General features: G+C 50.4%; 1 protein-coding gene across 1 annotated transcript in view; it reads right to left on the reverse strand.

Annotated features, from left to right (window-relative positions):
- OSTN (osteocrin) overlaps nucleotides 1–17,152 on the reverse strand; it is a 38,613-nt gene extending 21,461 nt beyond the window's left edge. The window contains exon 1 of the mRNA XM_025211729.1: nucleotides 17,034–17,152. The gene's annotated coding sequence lies outside the window, so the exon portion shown is untranslated. The remainder of the gene's footprint in view (nucleotides 1–17,033) is intronic.
- Nucleotides 17,153–17,543: the final 391 nt, after the last annotated feature.

Raw genomic sequence — 17,543 nt, forward strand, 5'->3', positions numbered from 1 at the left:
CTCTTCATACAGAAGCAGATGCAGAGAGAGTAAGCAATGCCCAGCCATACGAAGCACCCAGCATATCCGTGGAGACTTAGCGTTGGCAATGCAAACACAAGAAACACTCAACTGATCAATAGAGAACATTGCTGCAGCAGCTCAGAAACTTGCTTAGGGTATAACGGTGGCAAAGTATTATCAGACTACTCTCTGCCTTTAATACTTTGATCACAAGGTATTGCCAAGTAGCTCAAGGACCCGGGCTGGTTGCAATCCAGCAGATCTCTTCTCTTCTGTGGTTAAGAGCTCCCAGGGGAAACACCCCTCTCCCTGGAGAGCCCTTGAGTGAGGGGGGTCACATGCCACCGTGAAGTTTAGCATGCACACGAGGCCCTAATGCTTTCCACTGTCCATATCTGTTGCAAGGCTGCAACCTTTCCTTTTGGATGTGGCGCTGGCTAGAATTATCCAGGCCTTTCTTACCTCCAGGTTAGCCTATTGCTCCGTGCTGCGTGCGGTGCTGCAGACTAAAACTGCTCGGAGACTGAAGCTGATGCAGAAGACAGGGACTCTCTGCCAGCCTTCAGCACTGGCTGACCTCCAAACAGCCTGGGCTTGACCTATCCAATGCACCACCTCCCTGCCCACAATGCAGCCATGGCCGCACTCGGGCAGAGCGCTCGCTCAGCCGGGTGCCCACCTCGTAGCGGCTGGCAGCGAGGGTCTTGGCACACGCTGAAGTTTGCTCTTCTCTCTGGCATGAACTAGAATTGTAAAATCACAGAAAATGAAGGTTGGGAGGGACCTCAGGAGGTTACATCGAGTTCAACCCCCTGCTCAGAGCTCCAATTCAGTGGTTATCGGGGCATCCTCTAAAGGCATGTCTGCAAGGGTCTCTGAAGAAGGCAGGGGGGAGGTTGCCTAGATGATCCAGAAGTTCGGTGGCTGTCTAGCTGAGTCCCTGGGGCACTGATGATTTCAATATTGCAAAGGTTTAGTATCCTTGTATTTACTGTACAAATAATGTCATTTGTAGCTTTGGCTAGGAACCGTCATTATCTTACAGCAAATACATACGTGATGCACGTGGTGTTTTTCAACCCGGCTGGGGGCACAAGCACTTACTTACAACTTTATTAGCATCTGAAGGAAAGGGAAAAAACCACAAACCCTCACTTCTCTGTTCACTCTACACCCTTCTCCTTTGAGGTCAAGTATTTATCCTGTGTCGGCTTCTTGAAACACGCACACGACTCAGTTATGTTGGTTTATCATCACTGATGCCTTTCTGTTTTTTACTAAGGGGTTACCACTCAGAAACGTCTGAGAAAGTGTAGTACAATGCATTCAGTTTTCTTCAGCTATTTAAGAGGTTTCCCACATATTAACCCTCTGCAAGTAACTTTTCAAGAGGGTGTAGAAAGATTTAGGCTAGGGACAGACCTTACACATAACCCGGTTGAAGTGATCGGAAACTGGTTTAAACCTGGAACAGAACAGAAGTTCGGTGCACATAAACCAGTTTCAAAATGGTGGAAACCGGTTTAAGATAAACCCGGCTGAATGTAGTATCAGACTGAACTGATTTGGCTCAAACTGGTTTATGCAATGTCTGTCCCAGACCCCCAGGCTCAGAGGAGCCCCGGAGCCAAAAAACCCAGTCAAAGTTCACTGAAGCCATGGGAGCCAAATAAAATACCGTATAAAATGACAAGGTTCATAGTGTGGACAGATAGACTCAGCAATGATCTGACTCCCTGTGTAGTTATGCCTTGGGAAAGATGAACAAGGGTAAGCCCCATCTTAATACATGGGCAGCCCGTTCAAATGCTGAACTACCCTCCTCGTGAGAGCGTTCATCCTAATGGCCAACTTGATTTTCTCTTGCTGCAATTTAAGTCCATTCTTCCCGGTCTCTGGCAACAGAAGAGTTGTTCTCCATCTTCTTTACCACCATCCTTCAGGTATTTGAAGACTGTTATCAAATCCCCCTCCCAGTTTTCCTTTCTCCGGACTCAGTAATCCCAGTTTCATAGATGTGAGGGGCTGGAAGGGACCTTACAGATCATCGAGTCCAGCCCTTCTGCACTTGGGCAGGAAAGACTGCTGGGATCGGATGACCCCAGCAAGATGGGCGTGAAGATTTTCCAACCTTTCCTTGTAAATCCGGTTTCCCAGGACTCTCGTAATTTTTGTTGCTCTCTGCTAGGGAGCCTATGCTACAGAAGCAGCATTTTCACCCTTAACTCTGGCATCTCTTCCCAGAGCAATAAAACTGCCAGCTGTGCCTCTATCTCAATGCTCTCTAAGCTACAGCACATCTTGTAGCTCATCAATCCACCTTCCCTATTGATGCAGGACAATGGCAGGGTCCATCCATCCATTTATCCTCCCATCTTAAAATCACAGACAGTGAGGGTGTGAAGGGACCTCAGGAGGTCACATCTAGTGCAATCCCCTGCTCAGATTTAAGCAAGGGGTTGGACTAGATGCACTTAAATCAAACTAAAGTGCAAATAGCTTAAAACCGCCATTTTTAAGGTGCATTAAGGGTGCACATGTGTAGATGAGGTCATCAAATCAGAGAAAATGAGGGTTGCAGGGAGCTCAGGAGGTCACATCTAGTCCACCCCCCTGCTCCAAGCAGGACCAGCCCCAACTACATTACCCCAGCCACAGATTTGTCTACCTGGGTCTTCAACACCTGCAAGGATGGAGACTGCACCACCTCTCTGGGTACCCTGTTCTAGTGCTTCACCACCCTCCTCGTGAGAAAGTTTTTCCTAATATCCAACCTCAACTTCCCTTGCTGCAGCTTGAGCCCGTTGCTCCTTCTGTCATCTGCCAGCTTCAGCCGGCGTCCCACTATGTTAGACCAAGGATCATGTCCATTCAACCCTCATCCACCGAAGCTACTTCCTTTGACACCTCCCAGGCCTTTACCTGGCTGTTTCCCCATGTCAGCTCCTAGGAGGACCTCAACCTCAAATGGGAGCTGAACTCACGCACGGGCCCTCTTTATAGGTCACCTGACTTGTACTTGGACACTTGACTCCAAATAAGCCTTTTTTGGAGATTCCAGTTCACTCGTAATTAGCCAGTTCTCCTGCACTTGCCCTTAACAAAGCTGGGGGTCCCAAGTCTATTTGTCTTACTTCACCATTCATAAGAGATGGATGCACTTTGGAGTGAAGGCATGCAGGGAACTGCAGTGATCAACCCACAAACTGAACTCCATGGAAGTCAATGGGTGTTTTGCATTAATAGCAATGTCAGCCTTTAAATTCAAACATGTAAACACATCTGCCGTATAAAAATGAAGCTGCAGGATGGTAATCACCACTGGGTCTTGTCAAAGGAATAAAACATTTTTTTTTCAGATTTAAAAAACCTTCATGCATTAGGATGGGATAAGACGCTAGGACCTGGTCCGCTGTCATCATTGCAGTGGACCTCTGTCCCCTGCAAGTTTTTCTATAACAATGTTTTTATCCCATTTTTTAATTTTAATTTTAATTTTTTTTTATAAACAGTTAATGACAAATGGGGTTTTCCTAATGGGGAGAAAGGTGAGGAGAATTAAAACGTGGTGTTTTTTTCCCCTGGAAACTGAAACCTTTTTATTTCAAGTATGAATAATCTCAGGATTGAATTATTTTATTACAAATGATTTTGCGAATTCTTGCGGAAACATTTCTTTATGTTTCAAAACGTGTCAAGGTTTTCATGATCAGGCCAGTTTTGAGGCACCCTGGTGAGCATTATTTATGATGCCTTCGCCCCCCACAGAAGGCACAGGGCAACTATTTAAGGCAAAGAACTGAGCTTTGTGGGACAATTATGCAGCTGGCATCAATCAATGTAGATCCCCTGAAGCCAAAGGGGTCTTATTATTCACAGCCATCAGTGACCTGGTCTTTTATTTCATGGCATCGGTACCTCTTTCCCCTCTGAAGACAGTTGGCCAGATCCTGATCTTAGTTGCAGCTGTGTAAAACCAGAGGAAATCCAGAAGGGGGTAGAATTACCCCAGATAACATAAATGTGCCTAAAAACAAGATTTCATATAGCTTTTTTCAATGCTATTATTTGTGCAAGAACATCCAATATCATTTTGCTTACACTATTGTGCATACATACGATTTGCATGTGCATGGGTGTGCTGGGGTGATCTAGCTGGGGCTGGTCCTGCTTTGAGCAGGGGCTTGGATTTGATAAAGGATGCTGCTGCTTCTGCTTCCCAAAGTCTAGATGTTTAACCATTGTAAATTGTCTTTTTTGCAGACCCAGAAGCAGTTGCCCATGGGGTGAACTCAAAACCAGAGCAACTAGCCTTTTAAAATGGTCCCATCTGATTCTCAGTTATAGGCATACATTACAGACCTGTATGCCTCCGTTTATAAAACCCTGAAAAACCAAGCTGGAAGAATGGAAATACTTTTAGATTGCCACCTTAACTAGAATGGGAAGAATACATGTCATTCCCCACTTTTTTCATGTGGGTACACATGGCACATGACTATAAGCATGTCTTCTTAGCCCTACATGTATACAAATAGGCATACACACACACACAAGAAAATGTAAATACTATTACTTAACATGCACATATTTTTTGAATAAAGACCTTATTTTTCCTTAAGAGAGAGAGAACTGGGTTATGGTCTTCACTACTAAACCGAGTTGTCAAAAGTAGCTTCTGCAGCGTCATTTCTATTTTAAATGACTCCTTGCAGCTACGTAGATCATGAGACACGAAACCCACAAAGCAAAGGCAATATCCAAAAATCAAAGGCAATACATTCCTTAGCAATGTTTAGGCTCTGTTGTTATTAATAGGGTCCGCATTTGCAGCTTTTAAGAAGCCTGTTTCATAGTGCTTAGGGTCCGAAGGGACCTAAACAGATCATCCTGCCCCGGGCAGGAACGAGTGCTGGAGTCATAACACCCCAGCCAAATATCTATCCATTATCTGTTATGCCTGAATTAAGTGCCTATGATAGAAGCCCATTCAAGAGACCATTGAACCCCCCCTTGCAAAAAGAAGAAAATTGTTTGAAATGAAAGCTTCCCACCTATTGGCCAAAATAATATGGAAAAGGACATTTCTGAGAGTCAAACATACCATCTCTCCTCCATTAGCCACATCCTTGCCCTCCTGCGTAGACTTCTAAGGGGTTACTACTTGCAACGAGAGATTTTGCAAACTGGACAGCTGTCTGCTGGACATTGGAGAGAGATTTTTTTAATCATCGGTCATCAAACCTTAACAATTTAGAGTTGCTCTCCACCTGGTATGGATTCAAATGGACAACATGAAGATGACAGTTTGTAGGGCCCGCCGCCAGGTCTCTGACCGGCTGAATATAAAGATGATGGGCTAGGTAAGGGCAAAGAAAAAAGGGGAGGGAAAAAAGACCTTTTCACTTTTAAAAACTGCTTCTTTTTGTCCAAAATACCCATTTGTGCTGATGTCGCCCATTACCTGAAATAAACTCTTTGCAACCCACCCAGCCACAGTTTATTAAGGAGCTACTGGACCGCGAAAGTGTAGCAAAGTATATGCCTTTGCGATGGAACTCATACTTTAGCTTTAATGCTAATTACAAATGTGGAGACAGGAGCATGAAATCGAAAGCAAGGGCCCAGTTTAGCCTGGTGGCGCTGGGCTGCCAAAATGAAAGAGATGTGGTTGTGCAACGGGAAAAAAAAGAGAGCCATCAGCTCCCCACGCTGCCCTCGCAGCTGCTGCCGTTCCAAGCAGTGCCTCACTCCCCGGCCTGGGCTCTGTCCATCCCCATCCAGTTTTCTCTCCACAACTAAGGAAGGAATAAAGCAGGGTCCGCTGCCAGGAACGGGGTCCGAGCATGGCAACTTGCAAGTGAGGAAGCTGCAGAAGAGATGGCAAAGAGCTGGGGGGAAGGACGAGGGTATCTGATCATCTGCAGTCGTGCAACACCGGGCTCTAATCCTGCCAGAATGACCCAGGGTTTCTCTTGGGGTCCATGACGAATCGATCTTTAGCACAAGGTGCCCTGGTCTCATTGATGCTGGTTTGGCCCTTTAGGGGCTGGGACAGACCTTCCATAAACTGCTTTGACCTAAATCAGTTCAGTCTGATGCTACATCCATCCAGGTTTTATCTTGAACCAGTTTCAACCATTTTGAAACTGGTTTAGTGCACTGACTTTTGTTCTGTGACAGGTTTAAACTAGTTTCTGATCATTTCAACTGGTTTGTGTGTGACGTCTGTCCCTAGAATCACCCTTGATTTGCACCCATAAAAACTACTTCCAGCATAGACCTGCAATTGTAGACATGGGATTTTACACCAAAGCCCTTTGGAAGCTGGGCAATCCCAGGACGCGCTGTTTAAGCTCTGCCTGGTATGCCGGCCACATCCCGGTGTTGGATTTGGCTGCATTTCCTAGCTTGCTTCAACTGGACCCAGAACTTTTCTCTCTGCGTTTCTTGTGTCCTGATGCAACAGCAGTTGCTGCGTTCCAGCTGCAAACAGCAGCAGCAGGACCTTGCTTTGGTGTCATCCTCAATTATTTTACAAGTGTTAACTAGTCCATTAACTCCCCTGGACATAGGTGAGTCTCAGAGCATTGCAAATGCATTACCCAGTGAATTGAGCCCTGTGGTCTGCAGCATTACAATGTTATGGACTGATTCTCTAATTACAACTGTCCAGTGTATAGCTTGTGTGAACACATCTTCAGCCTTCGGATGGGTTGTGAACTCCTTGCTATTTGCTATTGCTGGTGTTGGGTTGGTTCCCCTAAGTGACAGGGCACACAGTTGGTTCCCCCACAGTGCCAGTTTACACATAGGGGGACAATTGTTTATGAGCATAACTGTGCTAGCAAAAGCCCTAAAGAAAGTGCAGTCAGCTAAACACGTCCTCTTGCTGCTGCAGCTTATTTCTTTCCGGGAGCAGTGTGAGCTAAAGGACTTTGCTTCTACCAGACACAATCTCCAGGCTAAGAAGCTTCCTTGGTCTTTGTACAACGTGAAATTCACCCCCACAGCTCACGGTCTCGTGTGGCTGAAGTGGGACTGAAATGCTAAATCGCTGCCAAGCCCTGTGCCTCAGTTTCCCTGCCTGCAGTGTGACAACAGCAATACCGACCTGTGTAAGATGCATTGAGGTTAATGGGTGAAAACTGCAAGGGCAATCCCCAGGAACCACCCTCCACTGCTAGCCACTCTCACCCTCAGCAGGCCACGTGTCTTACTGCCCCCATGCCCCTGCAGCCCCCTCTGAGGACAGAGTCCTTCACCTCCCCCTGGGCTCCTGCCTGGTGCCCACAGGAGTGAATGTGGTTTCACCAGGCCCCGTTGTGCAGATGGGCACGTGGCTACCCCTGGTTTGCAGGTGGGGAGTGCAGACACGCAGGCATGAAGCGAGACTGCAGGAACTGGGCTGATTGAGCCTGCAGAAGAGAAGACCGAGGGGGATTGAATAGCAGCCTTCACCTCCCTGCAGGGGGGCTGCAAAGAGGATGGAGCTGGGCTGGTCTCAGTGGGGGCAGATGGCAGAAGGAGCAATGGGCTCAAGTTGCAGCAAGGGACGTTTAGGTTGGATATTAGGAGAAACCTTCTCATGAGGAGGGTGGTGAAGCACTGGGACAGGTTACCCAGAGAGGTGGTGGAGTCAGTCTCCATCCTTGAAGGTTTTAAGGTCCAACTAAACAAAGCCTTGTCTGGGACGATGTAGTTGGGGCTGGTCCTGCTTGCAGCAGGGGCTGGACTAGATGTGACCTCCTGTGGTCCCTCATTTTCCATGATCCTATGAATCCAGATCCCTCCTGGCAGTGACTCTGAGTCCAGTACGAGGCCAATTTGTGGGTCCAGCGTCCCCTTCTCCACCCCATACAGCACGTTGTCTGATTGCTTTGTATGACCAAAGGATAGCTGTCCCTGCCAGGAGGTTGCAGACGGAGACCATCCCCACAGTGTGGCTACCCCTGTGGGTCCTCAACCATTTTAGACTCAAGGCACCCCTCCTTGGACCCGAGGTCCCCTCCCTCACTACTGTGAGTTGAGCAGCACCCCATTTAAAACATGAATGTATTTATTACAGGGCTTATCTCTTTGCGGGGGGCAGGCAGCCTGATGCTTTCTACTGATCTCTTCACACCTCCTGCATCACCCTTCAAAGGTCTCTCTGCCACCTAGGCTGAGACTCGCGGGTCTGCAGGGTGGTCCAGCCTGAGCACAGCCCACTCCCCCACTCCCACCCACGTGCTATGAACCCGGCTGGGACGATTATGTGGTTGTAGTGTTCATTTCCATGTTCCCTGTTGAAAGTGGGTTACAGGAGATACAGGCAGGAGAGCCAGAGAGGGCCGACTTGGGGTCCCGTCACACCGGCAGTGCCGCTGCAGAGACCTCGGCGTGCTCCAGAGCAGCTGCAAGGACCGACCTCAGGCCAGCCTTGCTGGCACGTTTCTGGCTTTGGTGTGCAGGCATGCTGGAGGGCACGGAGATGCTGCTGCCACGGTGCAAGCATGCCCGCCTGGTTAAATGCTTCTGTGTCCAGTGTCCCTGCCTCTAGCAGAGGGCGTAAAGCCATAAGGGACCCTGGCAGCACGCAGCCCGACCCTGTATAGCACAGAGCCTGGACATCCCTCCAGCTCCTTCTGCCTTAGCCAAGCTATTGAGAACAAGGAAGGTAGGCATCCAGTCCCCAAAACACCCACGCTAGTCCCTCTCTGTCCCCCATGGTCCATCTCTTCGTCCTCATCAGCCCCTTCCCTACCCTCAGAGTCGGTCCATTGCCCACTGTCCCAAAGCCTCTTTCCCCGTTCTGAAACTCATAAATTCACCACATTTGAGCAGTTTGTGGTGACGATAAAAACCACATCCCCATCTGCAGGGCGAGTGCCTGTTGAATATCAAGTCCAAGGCCCCCAATACTCCTTCTCTAACACACTTCTCTGGGGCCGCACCTAAACAAGGGGCGGACTGTGCTTGCTCAGTCATTTAGCACTTGCATAAGCTGTACTAAATCAGCTTGCACAAGTCCTAAATGTCTGCGCCGTAACTGGCGTTAGTACCGCACAGCTCGTTACTACTGCGCAGTAGCGGCGCATCACGGTTAGTGCCTGCCAATGCGACTGCACGGTCCATGCACCCCGTGAGATTTCGGACCTATTTCCATAAGCTTCTTTTCTAAAACGTGCAGAACAAAGTCCTCATCCCTGCCCTTGCAGGAAGATACGGACAAACTGCTTCTGCTGACGTCCCACCTGCCTCCAGCCCACGGCAGACACTTGGCAAGGCAAATCTCACCCCAAATGTTAGCAAAGGCCTTAGCAGCAGGCTTCAAATGAGATGCATTAAGCCACCAGCATGAGAGGTCCTGGAGCCACCACTGTGCAGGCAAGACCCAGCAGCTGGCACAACACTGGAGCTCAGGAAAAATGAATATTAGGAAGGCGACCTGCACATCAGTCACTTGGAGCAAGCTGGACTATCCAAACTATTCAAGGTGGGTTTATATATTAGCAGCTCCCTAGAGCCACTGCATGTCTCTGCCCACCTGTCCATCCCTCATTCCTCTTTGTGCAGGGACTCGCGTTTCACAGGAGGCCCTAAGAGGCTCGACCCCTTCCTCCCCATCCTCTCAGCCACACTGAGCTCAGGTGCAAAGTTAACTTAATTAGCCTGGGGACGGACGCGGCCCTCGCTCCACGTTATCCGCGAGCGCGGCCGGCCTGGAACGGCGTTTGCTTGACGACGAGGCTTGGAAAGCAGGAGCGAGCAGGCGATGCCGTTTCTTATGTAACCCTATACTTATTTTGGTTACGCGCGGCTTCGAGACAGATCTAAAACAGTGCTGGCCTGTTCTGCTGCCCTCAAAAGGGGTTTGTCAGCACAGTAACAATAATGTTCTGCTGCTGAAATGACGTGCTGGGCTTTCTGGGCAGCTTTTCGGTTGCAGAGTGCTTTTTTTTTTTCCACTTTGATATTTGAGCCTTTCCCTAAAAGCAAAACCGTCCGAGCATGTGCAGGGCTCTCCAAGCAATGGTCACTGGAGGACAGAGACAAGAGCAAACAAAAAAAGAAAAAAAAAAAACCCAAAACGCTGATGGCATCTGAAAATGTTTTGCAACGCTCGAGCTCAGTCGCATTAATGAAGTGATTTAAATGCTGCGGATGACCTTGCGGATGCTCTTCGAGAAGGTTCTCCCTGGGATCAGCGGCCATCCAAACAATATTTAAACCCAGGTAACCGAGCGTGGGAATGCAATGGAGAGCGGATCATGCCGAGGACGTGTCCTGCACCCGCCTTGCAGCCCTCGCTCGAGCGACTTGCCATCAAGGAGGCGACTCCTTTGAGTAAGGGATGCATGTACAAGGAAGAAGTGCAGGACCGGGCTGTAAATCGCGTGGTGTCGAGAGGTACGGCATAGCACACGCTGCCTAGCATACGGCCCCCGAGGGACTGCCTGCAAATTGCGTCTTGCCACCTTAAAGCAAGGTAGCAACCTCAAGAGTGACTAAAACGTGACATGGTTGAGAGCTTCCCTCTTGCTGTCTCTCAGCACCTCGCACATCATAGACTCAGAGAAAGTTCAGGTTGGAAGGGACCTCCCGGTCACGTCTGTCCAAAGCAGGACCAGCCCCAGCTACATCGTCCCAGCCAAGGCTTTGTCTACCCGGGTCTTCAAAACCTCCAAGGAGGGAGACTGCTCCACCTCTCTGGGGAACCTGGTCCAGTGCTTCCCCACCCTGCTAGGGAGAAAGTTTTTCCTAATATCCAGCCTCAACTTCCCTTGCTGCAGCTTGAGCCCATTGCTCCTTGTCCTGCCGTCTGCCCCCACTGAGACCAGCCCAGCTCCATCCTCTTTGCAGCCCCCCTGCAGGGAGGTGAAGGCTGCTATTCAATCCCCCTCGGTCTTCTCTTCTGCAGACTCAATCAGCCCATTTCCCTCCGCCTCTCCTCATACATCATGTCCCCCAGCCCCACAACCATTTTCATTGCCCTTCACTGGACTCTCTCCAATGTGTCCACATCCTTTCTGCAGCGGGGGCCCACAGCTGGACACAGGACTCCAGATGTGGCGTCCCCAGTGCTGAATAGAGGGGAAGAATGACTAAATAGTAAAACACATATGTGCAATTCAGGCGAGTATAACGCCGATAGACAGACACCAGTGATAACTCTGATTGCAAGCTCTTTGGGGAGGGCAGGTTTCACAAGGCTCCGTCGTTCTTCTCCCCAAAGTTTTAATATTGTCACCCGTGTCACCAGGGACCAGGTGGCATCTGGAGGAAACCAGTTCTCCCTTCACAGTGGGGAGTGAATCCCAGTCACTCCAAGGATCCTTGTCCCAAATCACAGCCCTATAAATGAGAGCTGCCACCTGCTCCCCTCTCCTCTGCACGCGCCAGAAGAAGATGCTCCGAGGTTGAGAGCGCTGAACTGGGCTCAGGGAGCCGTGGGCTCAGTTTCTCCCATTGCTACCGAATCCCTGTGTGGTCTTGGGCATTTTACTTGGGCTTCTCTACACTGGGGAGAAAGGGCACATCCAAGTCCAATGACACCCCAGAAGCTGCTCGGTGGGTCTGCTCTGGGCTCATCCCAGCACATGCCACCACAGAGACCAAGGGCTTGAAGGCAGGCACAGGAGCGTGCTTGTGAGCGAAGTGCGATCAGCTCCATCCTGGCCACGACACACGGCTGCTGTGGTATAAGTAATTCCTCCTTCCCCCTCAATAATCCTTTCCTTTGCCTTTGCTTTTCTGTCTTGTCTATATAGATTGCACACCACTTCTTTCTCTTGCTCTCAATGCCTCCAATACCTGATCAGGCCTTGCAGACATGATTTCAGTGCAAGCAAGACTTTCTTCCTGGGGTCTCTCAAGTGCATTTAAACAACCCTTGCAGCAGCCAAACATTGCTCACGGTGGTCCCCCTGCTTTACACGTGGCAGGTCAGGTGTAACGTCTTAGGATCGGCCCTGTCCAAACCATCCCAGACAAACCCATTGTCTAAACTCTCAGCAAAATGACTCAGTTCTGATACTATGTCAGGCAGGGGGCTGGATTAGATGTGCCCTCCCTTCCAGCCTGATTTCTCTATGATTTGATGAAATATCGCTGCTCTGAATGGGCTGCTACCACCACAACAGGGCTCAAAGCATGCATGCTTTAATATAATCTTCAGACCTCATTGCAGCCTCCGGCAGACAAGTGCTCCAGTGGCTGAGTCCCTCTTTTGGTCCCCGTGAAAGACTCAGGGCTAGAGAAGGGCATTCGAGCCACATGCAGCCTCCATGAGAAAGCCAAGAGACCTCAGCACCTGGACCTGGCATGGATGTACAGCTATAGGGGCTGTGAGCACTGGCTGCTCCTCATGTTACCCAAATGCCAGGGTTTTAAAGCAATGTAATGCAAATGCCACGTGAGTGCAGGGATCTGTGCAAGCCGAGAGGATATCTGGCAGCAAGCGGGGCCCTGGCAGCTTGATCGTGTTGACGTTACGTTCTTCGGTGTGTCTCTCAAGGCCTCTGTCAGTCACCATTAGTTGTCCTCTCCTCTGCTCAAGTTGCAGCAAGGGAAGTTGAGGTTGAATATTAGGAATAATTTTCTCATGAGGTGGGTGGTGAAGCACTGAAACAGGCTCCCCAGAGAGGTGGTGCAGTCTCCATCCTTGGAGGTTTTGAAGACCCGGGTAGACAAAGTCTTGTCTGGGATGTTGTTGGGGCTGGTCCTGCTTGGAGCAGGGGGTTGGACTAGATGTGACCCCCTGAGGTCCCTCCCAGCCCTAATTTCCTATGACTCTGTGATTTTAGGATGAGATCCGGGACTGAGCATTGTTCTGGGCTGCAAACTGTCAGCAAAGCCCATTCAGTTCGTGCCTCCTTTGCATGAGAGCAGATGTCCTGATTAAAGCTCTCCGGTGACTTGGATGAATCATATGCACCATTTTTATGGGTTCAGCCTCACCTAGGCGTGAGCTAGGCTGCCATTCTTCACGATGCAAACAACAGCCCAATGAGGCTGGAGCAGGATCTCCAATCCACCTTCTTTAAGCACCTACAGAGTAAGAGCTTTGTCTCCACTGGCTGATGTTAGCCTTGAACCAGCAAGCAGATGGGAAAAGCATGCCAGAACTGATCCTGAACACTCAGCATTGCAATCAAGAGTTTCTCCCAGTGCCTCCGACTCGGAGCACTTCAACAATTGTTCCCATTACTGCTCACAGGCTCTGGCTTCAGAGGTGGCACTGAAAGAGGCAACACAATTCCCTGTCTGTCCCCCATCCAAAAACTGCAGACGTAGTGTTTGGGCTCTGGGATATCTCTACTGGTGGAAGCAACCAGGATAATCCTAGCAGGGACAGAGTAGAAAGGGATGGAGTGACACCCTGAGGCTTTTGCCATTTGAATTTCCCTGCAAAGCTGTTGTCCAAGCAGCAAAGCAGCCAGCGTGGGTGTCTGCTGTCTGCTCTGAGGATCTGACAGCTTATTTCAGCCTCTCAGGTGAGTGACCTCGCCTCAAGAGGCCAAACAGACCTCTGCCAGACCGCTTTGGGGTTTAAAAAATACCTCTGAAGCAATGACTGGAGCTGATTTAATGACCCACATGAAAGCATCGCATGCAATAAATGAAGTGGGTTGCTGCAGCCCATCAGGAGGAGGAGGAAGAGGGGAAGGAAAAGGCTAAGCAAAGCGATGGAGATGCAGGGTCAAGCCACGCTCCAGTGCTAAGCAGTGGAAAATGCAGCCTGGTGCCAGGGGCTCACTCCTCTGCGGTCCAAATGCTCTCTCTGTGCACCAGCCTGTTCAGGGCAAAGGAAAGGGTTGAACAGTGCAGAGAGGATCATCACACAAAGGCTGGAAGCAGAAACTGCTTTATCAGGAGCGAGGCCAAGACAAATCCACGCTCCAGTTCCAGGGATATCAACACGTTCCCGTCAGCCTCGGCCCCGAGGAACACAACCCGCACGTGCAGGGGGGCAGGAGAACAACACGGGGTCTGTGGGCAGCTCCCACGGGGCAGATGCTGAGATGCACACGCTGGATGGCAGGCAGGGGTGGGTGCAACGACAGCGTGGCATCGGCCTCGTTTCCTTCACAGGTTGCAAATGGCTGCAGAAGCAATAACCGGGCTGTCTCAAGACTGGGGCAGGACAGGAGGTGTGAGATGCTCAGCTGTTGGTGCAGCTCCTCATTTCCAACTGGTTGCTGGTTCTCCACCTTCCCCCCTTTCTGCTCCATGTGTCAGGGGTGTTTTAAGCCTCCCCCAGAGGCACTGGGTGCTGGCTGCAGCCCAGCCTGTGCTCCTGCTGACCCCAAAGCTGGACGGTCCTGGCTACAGGGTCTTGCCCCTCTGCTCAGGCTCAGACCGATGCTGCATTGGGATCAGGATGGTATTGTCATAGATTTCGTAGACGTTCAGGCTGGAGGGGACCTTGCAAGATCGGGTCCAGCCCCCCGCCCAAAGGGCAGGAAGTCAGCTAGGGTCAAAAGATCTCAGCAAGATAATCATCCAAATTTTAGCCCCTGATCAGATTGGTGGGTTTGGACTGGGTGGGTTTGCCTTCCTCTGTAGCAGGGACACAGCCTTTGCCTGGGACCTCTCAAGCATATATTAACAACCTTTTACAGCAGCAGGACGTTGGCTGCCATGGTCCCCTGCTTTACCTGTGGCTGGTTCGGGCACGATATCTGGTGTGGTGTCAGGGCTGATGGTCATTTTACAAAGAGGTTAAATGATGGATTTGTCTGGGGGGGGTTGCACAGGGCTGATCCTGCCTCAGGTCAGGGGGTGGACTGGATACGAGCTCTGGAGCTCCCTATGAACTGGGGCACGGGCTCTGCTGACTTCAGTGGAGCTACGGTGATTTCCGTTCAACTCTGGCGTTGCTTGCCCTGGTTTTCCACCAGTGAATTCCACTGACATCCACTGAGATGCTCCTGATTTACACCACGGTATGTGCAGTCTGAACTGGGCCGGTATTACTTGATTCTGGTCTCCGTTACATTGTTCGGGTCCAACGTGACCCTATGAGAGCGGACCGGTGCAGCTCCCCTGGCTACGCTGGACTGGATTCACCTTGGTGCACACGGCAGCCTGCGGGGACTAGTCTTTGGGGGGCGTGCCATCAAGTCAATGGATGCAAATGGGAAAGCAGTGCAACTTGCTCTCATTCAGGGCTTCTCTGGGTGAGCGTGCTGGATGCTCGCACAGAGGATCCATCCTGAGTCATGCACCAGGTCCATCCAACTCTGTCTCCTGTCTCTCCCAGGGGCAGTGGGAGGATGCTATGGGAGAGATTGTTTATGCAGGGTCTGCCCAGGGATGCATCCACTGCCCCACTCCCCCTACAGCTCCCAGTATTCAGAGGGCTGGGAAGCATTGCCTCCTTACCATGTTTAGGACCTGCTGGTGGACCTGTCCTCCCAGCAGGCCTGGCTCTCAGCTGCTTCCAATTCACAGCATGCACCTGCTCATCTCACTCAGAAGGAAATCTGGCATCATAGATGCATAGACAACGAGGACTGGAAGGGATTTGGGGAGGTCACATCTAGTCCAAGCCCCTGCTCCAAGCAGGACCAGCCCCAGCTATATCATCCCAGACAAAGCTTTGTCGAGCTGGGTCTTCAACATCTCCAAGGATGGAGACTGCACCACCTCTCTGGGTAACCTGTTCCAGTGCTTCACCACCTTCCTAGTGAGAAAGTTTTTCCTAATAACCAACCTCAACTTCCCTTGCTGCAACTTGAGCCCATTGCTCCTTCTGTCATCTGCCCCCACTGAGACCAGCCCCGCTCCATCCTCTTTGCAGCCCCCCTGCAGGGAGGTAAAGGCTGCTATTCAATCCCCCTCAGTCTTCTCTTCTGCAGACTCAATCAGCCCATTTCCCTCAGCCTCTCCTCACCAGTCCTGTCCCCCAGCCCCCAACCATTGTCATTGCCCATCACTCCATTCGAATCAATGGGGTGATGGGTCCTGGTGGGGCACTAGAATCAAGGAGATCTGGCCCAGACACGTGCACTTCACACTACCAGTGATATTTTCTGCCCCGTAGGCATGGGTGTGACACGGATCCCGTGTACTCATGGAATGCAACCCCCAACGCTTGTGCAGTTTCCAAGTCATTTTTGTATCACGTGTAACCTACAGGGCACATGACATCGCTGGTGAACCTGTCCCTGAGACTTCCCCCAGAAGATACCGCCGCTCACACCACTGTCTGCATCTGGCCCCCTTAGCTGTGTCCATGTGGGCCAGTGTAGCCATCAGTTTTATAAGGGTGATGATTTACAATCTTCTAAGTACTAAAACTATAGACAAAGGGCAGTCCTCATTGGTCCAGGTCCAAACCCAGGATAAAAGTGTCGTCTACACATAGTCCTTCCAAGAGTCTCAGGGAGAGCCCGCAGCCCGACAGGCTTGTCCCTGGAATGACTGGTGACTAACTTGAATGACCTGCTATTAACTAATCTGCTTTGCTTTCTACTTGACTTCAGACTAGCAAGGCTAGCTTTCTCTCCTTGCTATTACCTTATGGGAGTACACAGCATTGTCCTGAGAAAAAAAAGGGTTAGCGTATTTTATCTACCCTACTTCATGGGTACTTGAAGTGCGACAATGGGTTGGGGGGAACCCTGAACATAAGGCTTTCTCCCAGGAGAAGTGTAACGTCTCTCCCAGGAGAAGTGTAATGTCTGTTTACACTCTGATAAAAGGCCAAGTAATTCTGTGAACTCAGTGGAAGTTTTCCGAATGAGAGCGGAGTAAAATTCAACACCTTACCAGGGAGCAAATACCCACAAAGACATGTGAGGATATCGTCAAGGGCACTACAAGACCTTTGCTTTGTGGCCCTGACCCTCTTTCAGACCTTTTGATCATTGAATCAGATCTGCTGACTGCAGCGGGACTGTGCTGGTTTAAGCCATCTGAGATCCCAGCCCATTGCTTTCCCCCCTGAGAGCAGGCCGCTGGGTCAGCCCTCGGCTGGTGTAATCGGATGGGCTGCCAGTGAAATCTGTGGAGCTATGGCTTATATCAGCTGCAGATCTGACCTTGCGTTCAAAGGAGGAAAAGCGGGTCCAGCATCATTTCCAGAAAATCACTCTCTTCCTGTCTTCCCGTTCCCATCACTCTGCTGAACGCCTTCCAGCACAGCCCAGCCCTTCTGCTCTGTGACTTCGCCTGTCAGTAGCACTCGGGGTTATTTACGGCAGATAAGAGAGCTGAGAGAAAAGAGCCAACGCATGCTGTGCCGTGGCTGGAGTCCAGCACTAGAGATGGGATGAAGGATATGGCAACACGGGATGAAAAGTCCCCTGAAGAATGAAGGCAGGTTAGACCAAAGCAGCAGCTCCTGGCATTCATCGAGCGCAGCTAGAAATGCCAGCACGAGGTACAAGCCCAGGGAAACCAGAACCAAAGTCTGGACCTAAGCTTTAGTAGCACATATGCACTTGGCAGAGGACGTCATTTGGGACGTGGGGTGGAGTAGCCAGTAGCAGCACGGAGGATTGTTTCTGACCCTGCATGGTTTTGTTTCAGTGTCCTAACTGCACTGGCTT

This window comes from Alligator sinensis, unplaced genomic scaffold (genome assembly GCF_000455745.1).
Source record: "Alligator sinensis unplaced genomic scaffold, ASM45574v1 scaffold697_1, whole genome shotgun sequence".
NCBI classification, from domain to species: domain Eukaryota; kingdom Metazoa; phylum Chordata; order Crocodylia; family Alligatoridae; genus Alligator; species Alligator sinensis.